This window comes from Microcaecilia unicolor, chromosome 5 (genome assembly GCF_901765095.1).
Source record: "Microcaecilia unicolor chromosome 5, aMicUni1.1, whole genome shotgun sequence".
Lineage (NCBI taxonomy): Eukaryota > Metazoa > Chordata > Amphibia > Gymnophiona > Siphonopidae > Microcaecilia > Microcaecilia unicolor.
In genome coordinates this window covers 171,445,357-171,454,523 of record NC_044035.1, presented here as the reverse complement: position 1 = coordinate 171,454,523, position 9,167 = coordinate 171,445,357, and the positions used below count along the sequence as shown (strand labels likewise).

Below are 9,167 nucleotides of genomic sequence, written 5' to 3'. Positions count from 1 at the left end.
GCTAATCATTGTGTATATAGCTTAATCATTGTGTATTTTAGAACCTCTAATAAAAGTCTAATTTACCTAATACAAATCCAAAAGAATCCACAGTAATTTACTGTGTCAGTAAAGCAGGCTGTAAAACCAGGTCAGAACAGAAAGTGATTTATGGGGGGGGGGGGGGGGGTAAATATATGTTAATGAAGAGTAGATTAAAGATGAAAGGGAATGGAAGGCTGGGGAAGGAGTGAGATTGGGAATGGGAGAGCTAATGGATGAGAGGACATAGAATTTGATGGGTAGTTGAAAAGTATAAAGAAGGAGATAGGTGGGAGAGGGTGAAATTTGAGTGAACAGAGAGGCAGTAAAGAAAAAAAAAAAAGAGGGAAGAGCTAAACAGGAAAGACCAATACATCAGAGGCAGGTGTAGTTAGGGAATGGAACAAGACAGGAGAGAGAAGTAAAGACAAATGGACAGCAACCACTTGAAGAAGAACTAGCAGAGGACAGACAGGAAAGCAGAAAAGAGAAACTGTAGGCAATATGATGGGAAAATAAAATGTCCAGACAACAAAGGTAGACAAAAATTTTATTAATTTAAATATGTTAGCTTTGGGAAATGTATATAGCAGATGTCTTTGTACTGTGTTTTATTTCTCCTGTGTTACAGTTCATGCTGCTTAACTTCTTGGAGTTCCCAGTTCAATTTTTGTCTCTATTTTTATTTTTAATTTGTGCTCCCTTATTCTGTATTTGGTGTGGGTACGTTGATGGGATAACATTGGCAGGTGGGGAGATCAGATGGATGGCAGAGAGGATCTGCCAAGCTTTCTCATTAGCTAAAGTATTTATATTTTGAGGGGATGTGGTGGGGAAGGGATGGAGGCTGACAAGAAAATTTGGTGCCCACCCAGTTTGAACTCGGGGGGGGGGGGGGGGGGGGGGGGAACGGACTTATATATCACCTTTCTGTGTTTTTTTCCAACTACATTCAAAGCAGTTTACATATTATATACAGGTACTTATTTGTACCTGGGACAATGGAGGGTTAAGTGACTTGTCCAGAGTCACAAGGAGCTGCAGTGGGAATCAAACCCAGTTCCCCAGGATCAGAGTCCGCTGCACTAACCACTAGGCTACTCCTCCACTCCGACCCACCCAGAATTTGCTTTCTGGTTATCAACCCTGTAAAAAAGGCAGCACCTTCACAATAAATATGCACTGTGCTCTGAAAAACAGACTACCTGAATATGTCTTGAGGCTTAAATTAGTAACTATTAATTTAATGGTACACTCAGTGGTGTGCTGGAGCCGGCTCGCACCGGCTCACAAGAGCCGGTTGTTAAATTTTCTTCCGACTTGCGAGCCGGCTCTCCTCCCTCCCTCTGGTCCCTCACCGACCTGACTCTGAGGAGTCACCCTTGTCCTTCGAATTCTTTGGGGTAGGCAGTCTTGCCTGCCCACTGCCAGCACTGACTCTCCCTTACTACCAGTTCGCGCTTTAAAAATGGCAGCCGAGACTTCCAGAGGCAGCCTCGCAAGACTTCTGCCATTTTGAAGCGCACATTAAACATGAATTAGATTGGAACCTGGGATCATTTAAATTTTGTTCCTGGAGTAATGCATTGCCCCCCCCCCCAGGCTCTCTCCCCGGCTATAGTCAGCTCTGCAATTTGGGGGGGGGGCGCAGAGGGGGACCGGGAAGAGAGCCTGTCGTTAAACATTTACCAGCACACCACTGGGTACACTTCAAAGACGCCTTATCGTAGGACTCTACCTCTTCCTGTCCTATGTTGGGCACCAAAATCTTAAATCCAGTCCTCACACGCACCCCTCTATTGCTCACCACAGATACTCACCCCAATACCCGTAAACCGTCGCCAGCACCCCACCCCCTTATCCTATCTAAACGTCGACTAGGCTCTACCATTGATTTCGCGGTCCAGGAAAAGTACATTGCTTTCACCGTCACCTTCTTCTTAACGTCCACGAAATATACAGAGAACATGTGCCAAATGAGAAGCTATAACTTTCTCAGGATCCTACAATTAACTGCATTGTCATCGGAAAACGAATTGATGGGCTAGCCACCCACGTACAAGCCCAGTAGAGACTCACTGAATTTGTCAACCCCTTACCGGACTACAACGTCCGCCTGACTCCACCCCTTTCCCATTCGTTGTTCATTGGGCTCAGCTCGGCTCCCGCCCCTTTACTGTTCTGTTACTGAGAGGCCTCAGCAACCAGCCCGCTTCTCGCTGGCTCGTCCGGAGGTTGCGCGCGCTGATCGACTCGGGGCAAGGGGGTGGAGCTCGGCCGCAGGTGAAATAGGAGCAGGGAGGGGAAAGGCCGCGACGTGAGCGCGTGACCTCCGGCGCCATTTTGTGGAGAAACAGGCTGCTAAACTGAAACAAGAACGGAACAAGCTGCCCGCGACAAGAACGGGAAGTGAAAAACGTGTACGAGATTAGCAGGGCCCGCCGTGACGGAGCGTACGAGGTGGGACTTGGGGCTGGTTGATGCCATGGGAAGGGTCTGAAGTATGTAGTGGAGCTGGGCCTGTAGCCTGCTCGGGCCAGCGTTCTTAAGCAGTTTCTCTTTGCAGAGAAGTGCTGTTTGTAGTTTATTAGTAGTTTGGTTTCCGTTAAAGAGACGGGCTTAGTTATCTAATGTGTTGTCAACCCACATAGGGGTTATTCTTACTCTGAGAGTTTGTGCTCTTTTCTTCAAAGAAAGTTGATTAAAAAATTTGTAAATGTTTTTTTTTTCTGTCCGGGGCAAGCAGTGAGTGAGGAGGTGAGTTGGGAGGAGCTTCTGGTCTCTTCCTGGCCTACCTATTAAGTTACTGCTGCGTTTCCGCTTTGCATCCGGGGCACATGGTAATGCGCTAAAGAGTAGGTTGTGGAGGATCCTTCTATGTCTCTGGACCCTTCATGTGTGTGTGGGGATATATTTCTTGTAAGGGTGGTCCAAGTGTGTCTTTATTCACCATGGCCTAGTAACTTCAGGCTTGTCATCATTGCCGCGATATTTCAGGCCTTGCCTGAACAGTCTTCACACTACGGTGTACATCTCTGAGGCCTTGCGTTTGTTTCTTGCAAACGTTCGACTTTATATTAGGAAACTCACGTAAATCATTTCTAGTAGTAAGCAACTTGCATGTTTGAAAGTTTATACCGAAAGGTTGTTGCATAGAAAACTGTGTTTTATGTACAACTACAGACGTGTAGCAATTACTGTATGTGCGAAGGCCTTAAAACTTTTAGAAAACTGGCTTCAACAGTGCCAAGGCACGTGTGGAAAACGGTGGTGTCAGTTGCAGATACTGTATCCACCATGTAGGATATGAGGTGGTATATATATGATGATGCTACTTCATCTTAGGGGTTTTGGTTTCTGCTGTTTGTTGTCCTGCTGCTCCCCCTCCTGTGTCTATGGCCTTGTCAGCAAGCTGAAGCTTTTAATCCCTTCCCCAAACAAAATCTCAATGTGAAGTTAGCTAGACAAGCATTAGTGTGTTAAGAGGCAGAGGAGAGTGCTGTTTGGTGTGGTCTGGTGGGTAAAGGACTGTAGAAATTACTGAGGTTTGTAGAATGGTGAGTAATGGCTAATACCTACAGATGAAAGCTTGCGCTCTTCTCAGAAGAGCTGGGGTATGAGGGAGAGGGTTTAAGTAGTTCTAAACCTCACATTTATTGCATTTGTATCCCACCTCTTTGCAGGCTCAATGTGGCTTACAATTCATTATGGATGATGGAAATAGAAGAGAATATACATTAGGTTTTACAGATGGTTTTGGGTTATATGGTAGTGCAATAGTGTTAGAGCAAAATACATTATAGAACATTTCTGGATATGTTAGTACAGTTACACACGTTGATCTTTGTGATATATCTTGTCGAATAGATAGGCTTTAAGTGGAGAAGCTAATATGCTTGTGTTAATGTGTTCCAACTTGTTCGGCTAGGGCCTATTTAAAGGATTGTTCTGAGTGTGCTTGCGTGATAGACTTTTCTTTCAGGAAACTAGCCAGACTTTTTATAAACCCTGCTAAGCTAACTTCTTTTCCCAAATTCTACTACTATAAATAATTTCTATAGCGCTACCAGTTGTACGCAGCGCTTAACAATTGAACATGAAGAAAAGACAGTCCCTGCACAAAAGAGCTTACAATCTAAATCAGGACAGACAGGACCAATAAGGGATAATGGTAGGACAGACAGAAGGACACATAGGGAAAGGGACTATTGAAGAGAGGAAGACTAGTTAAAGGTTATGAGCAGGTGACAAGTTAGGAGTCAAAAAAGCAGCATCAAACAGGTAGGCCTTTAGCCCGGATTTGAAGGCGGTCAGGGATGGAGCTAGACGTAACGGCTCAGGAATCCTATTCCAGGCATAAGGTGCGGCAAGATAAAAGGAACGGGGTCTGGAGTTAGCAATGGAGGAGAAGGGTGCAATTAGGAGAGATATGCCTAGTGAACTAATTCGAGTTTAATTACATGTTGAATGAAGAAATATTTTTCCTTTTTGTTTTAAATTTACTACTTTGTAGCATGATTGCATGCCTCCTAGTCCTACTATTTTTGGAAAGAGTAAACAAGCGATTCATGTCTACCTGTTCCACTCCACTCCTTTTATTGACTTCTATCATATCTTCCCTCCGCTGTCTTTTCTCTAAGTAGAAGAGCCCTAGCCACTTTAGCCTTTCCTCATAGGGAAGTCTTCCCATCACCTTTATCATTTTCATAACCTTTCTCTATACCTTTTCTAATTCCACTGCGTATTTTTTGAGATGCAGTGACAAGAATTGTACACAGTATTTGAGGTGTAGTTGTACTGTGGAGCAATACAAAAGCATTATAACATCCTCATTTTTAATTTTCACTAGCTTCATAACGAACTATTCAAAGTTGTCAACACATGCTGACTGTAAAAAAAAATTGCAGGAAGCCCTTCGGAAACTGGAAAATTGGGCATCCAGATGGCAGGTGAAATTTTAATGTGATTCGATGCTAGAGTCCACCACATGACCTTAGGAAACTGAAAAACTGGGCATCCAAATGACAGGTGAAATTGCAGTGTGGATATAGGCAAAGTGATACACATTAGGAAGAATAGTCCAAATTGGCTACCTGATGCTAGGGCCCACCTTAAGTCAGCACCCAAGAAAGATCTAGGTGTCGTAGGCAATATGCTGAAATCTTCTGCCCAGCATGCAGCAGTGGTAAAAAAAACAAACAGTATGGCAAATAAGACCAAGAATGTCTTTGTATTCCTCCACGGTGTGACCTCACCTTTAGTATTGCGTTCAATTCTGGTCACCATATCTCAGATATAGTGGAATTTAGAAAAAGTTCAGAGTGTCTAAAATGATGAAAGGGATGTAATGCCTCTTGAGGTTAGGGGTCTTCAGCTTGGAAAACACAGCTGAGGAGAGATTGGGTAAAAGTGGATCATCTTTTTGAAAGAAAAGAAAAATAAAGTACAGACTAGGACACCTAATGAAATTACATGGAAATACTTTTAAAACAAATAGGAAATATTTAACTCAAACTCTGGAACTCATTGCGGGAGGGTGTGGTAACAGCAGTTAGCATATCTGGGCTTAAGAGTTGGACAAGTTCCTGGAAGAAAAGTCCATAGTTTATTGAGGTGGATATGGGGAAAGCTACTGCTTGGAATGTTGCTAGTGTTTGGGTTTCTGCCAGGTACTTGTGACCTGGATTGACCACTGTTGCAAGCAGGACACTGGGCTAGATGGACCATTGGTCATACCTAGTATGGCTGTTCACTCAAGACATTATCTTGTTGCCATCAACCTCTGTTTGAATAGTTTGAGCTGCAGGTGATGTTGTGCTGGGACTTATAGCTGCTGTATTATGGAGGATTCAGTTTCTTTGCATAGTCCCGTCCTTTCTCCTTAAGGTAACCCTGTCCTGTGTGAATCAGGAAGTTTGTTTTCCCTCCTTTTGTGTAGGAGAACTCAGCTCCTTCAGACCAGAGACCCAGGCTGGATGTTCAGAGGATGCTGCTATGATACCTGAAGGAGGCTAATGATTTTTTCCTCTTGGATCACATCTTTGTTTTCCATTGCCCAAGGAAGGGCCAGTTGGCCCCTAAGGCTTCCATTATGAGGTGGATGAAGGTGGCTATTAAGACTGCCTACCCTTGTTAAGAATCATCAAACCACCTTGGGTAGCGTGGGATCTTAATGTCATCCTCCAACTGTCATGAAAATCTCCATTTGAGCCACTTTGTTCCTGTTCTCTAAAGTTCCTCACTTGAAAAGTACTGTTGTCATTTAACTTCTGCCAGATGAGTAAGCAGACTTTAAGTTCTTGTTGCAGATCCAACTTAAACCAGATTCTTCCACAACAATGTTGTCTGAACCCACACCAAATTCTTTCCTAAAGTGTTATCCGAGTTCCACCTTAGTTGATCCATTTTTCTTCCTGCCTTCCCTAAGCCACACTGGAGAAGCAGCACTGCATACCTTACACTAGAGCATGCTTGCAGTCTATTACCTGGAGCGTACTAAATCTAATGGCTCCTCCCAGCTTCTTGTACCCTTCAACCCTAACAGAGATGCCCATCATCCTTCCAATCATCAAACATACTATCTTTGCTTGGCTGACAGTATTGATTGTATTGTTTTATGTTTTATTATTGTAAACCGCTTTGATTGTAAGTGCAGTATATCAGGCTGGGCTGTCCCTTCATGGCCGTGTCACTGCTGACAATGTTAGCCATAGTGGCTTCAGTAGCCCACTTCTGCTGTGCTTCCATTGAAGAAATATGCAAGGCAGCAAATGTGGTCTTCTATCCACATGTTCACTGTTTGGAGCAGCATTCCAGACAGGATATCTGGTTTGGACAAACAGTCCTGCAAAATCTTTTTGCTACTTGAATGTCAACTCTACCCTCTACCTTTTTTTTTTTTTTTCCCCTGCCAGGCTCACCTTCAGAAGTTCATTAACACACAGCCTGGCAGCTAGTGAGTCCCCCATATAAGAATGTTATGCATTTTTGGGATCTTGCCGGGTATTTGTGACCTGGATTGGCCACTGTTTGAAATAGGATGCTGGGCTCAATGGACCTTTGGTCGTTCCCAGTATGGCAATACTTATGTATTTGTCCTCAAAGCAAGTTACTTATCTGTAGCAGTAGTTCCCTGAGGACAGGCACATAATTCTGCCTCTCATTTGTCTTAGCTTCTGTATTATACTGTACTAGTGTCAGGAATCTGTGGCGCTTCCTTCCTTTTGCAGAGAGGACAAAAGGGCTCAGTATTCTTCCTTGGAAATTTCTTGATGTTGAGTCCTCTCTGGAAGTCGCTAATAAGTTTGGCAAATCAGCCTGTTTGTGTTTTTTTGTAAACAGAGGCTTGGCTAGATGACTGAAGGAAGCTATTGAGTCAGCTTATTTGCTTGTGGGGAAGCAGGCTTGCGGGCTCATTCTACATGGTGTACAGTGATATTCTGGTTGGAGACTGTGTCCAGATATTTTCAAGGTGGCGATATGGTCAGTGCTACAGGATGGTGTTACAGTGCACTGGAAGCCAGTTTGGGACTTTGTTCTTCATGGCAGTGGCAGGATCCCACCCACTGTAGGGATTGCTTTTGAACATCCCAGAGGTTCTGGAATAGTGGGAAGCTACCTAATGGAAGGAGAAATTAGGTCTTACCTGATTTTTCTTTCCATTAGTCCTTCCCACTATTCCAAAGGCCAGCTTGAGATTTCTGAGATCTTTTAGTTGTTGTGAAGTAATGAGTTCTATAATGATTGTTATGGTGCTTCCTTCATCTCTTCTCTACAGTTTGTCCAGAGAAGAGAAGTCCATACTTTTGCTCATGTGGTTAGTGTTTAAGGTGACTGTGTTCTGACTTTTTCCTTACTACTTATCTTATAGCATCCAGTCTAGTTCCTTAGTATTTATGTAGACATCTCAGCTCAGTTGCTCAGTTTTCAGTTTTATCTCCACTTGCTGGTTGGCCACAACTCTCCCGCATGTTCTGGAGTAAAGAGTTGCACAGGGATGGGAATCTAACTTGTCCCCGCTACAAATAATCTCCAGCCCTCGCTGTGCCACAGTCACCTTGACACCCACTCCCCTCCCCCCCAAAGATCCAGATTCTATAAGCAGTACTTAGCAATAGTAGCATAAAATCATTTTCTTCAGTGCTCTTAAGACACAGATGTGCAGATCAGCACAGGACCCAAAGCAATCCAAATTCCAAAACAAGTCAAGTCAAAAATAGTTTATACTTAATTGTTCAACCACCCTTTGGAATCATCTTTGGGTTTAAAAAGCTAAGCCATGTGCATGTATAGACTGGATAAATGAATCAAAGTTTTTAAAGCAAACGCCCTTAATATGTAATAACTGGTAGCAATAATGAAACAGTGATGGAATATTCACATAGCAAGCTGCCTGAGGCAGATTTATTTTCTATTGAATATAATTAACTTGTTTGTTAATAGTGTGCTGAACTGGGCAATGCTGGCACATTTAAATGTCACTGGACAAAGCTTGTGCATGACAAAACCTCTGCATGTTCTTCCCTCATTATTCAGTACCTCGCTGTGAAAAAATAAAGAAGGCAAAGTGCATTTTTGTAATAAAGTACTGTAATCCAGAAAACAAAAGGAGCAAGTTCTCACATGCCATCTTTTTCTTTTGAGGTAGGCACAGGAAAATTATTTTAAATGCTCCCAGATTTCAACCTAATTCATATTTAATGTGGGATATAAATGTCATAAATAGAAACTGAGAATGTTGAGCACATGATTCTCATAACATCTGTTTTAGTGGTCCTTTACAAGGAGAAAAAAAAATCTCTGTATGAATGTGTTAGGATGTCCCTATAAAGAAAAAGAACAAAACAGCGAAGACAATTAAAAATAAAAAGGACAACTTTACAAAAATCAATTAAAAATGTTTGATTATAAAAAAAAGACAAGGGAAAGGTGATCGGGACTCGACACAGCTGTGTTTCAGGAGTCTTTTCACCATATAGAAAGTCTTGTTTGAATAGTTGTATTGACAAACTCGGCCCGAAGATTCTGCTCGGTCTGTTCTTTGGGTTTCTCGTAAAACCGTATCCCCAAGTACAAGACTTTATGGTGAAAAGACTCCTGATGCAGGCCTGATAGGCCGAAACACACCTTTCCATTGCCATTTTTTA

At 42.9% G+C, this 9,167-nt stretch overlaps 1 protein-coding gene across 1 annotated transcript in view; it reads left to right on the top strand.

Moving 5' to 3' along the window:
- Positions 1–2,342: 2,342 nt before the first annotated feature.
- The window catches only part of CNOT1 (CCR4-NOT transcription complex subunit 1), a 1,017,784-nt gene continuing 1,010,959 nt past the window's right edge, over positions 2,343–9,167 (top strand). The window contains 1 exon segment of the mRNA XM_030203593.1: positions 2,343–2,481. The gene's annotated coding sequence lies outside the window, so the exon portion shown is untranslated.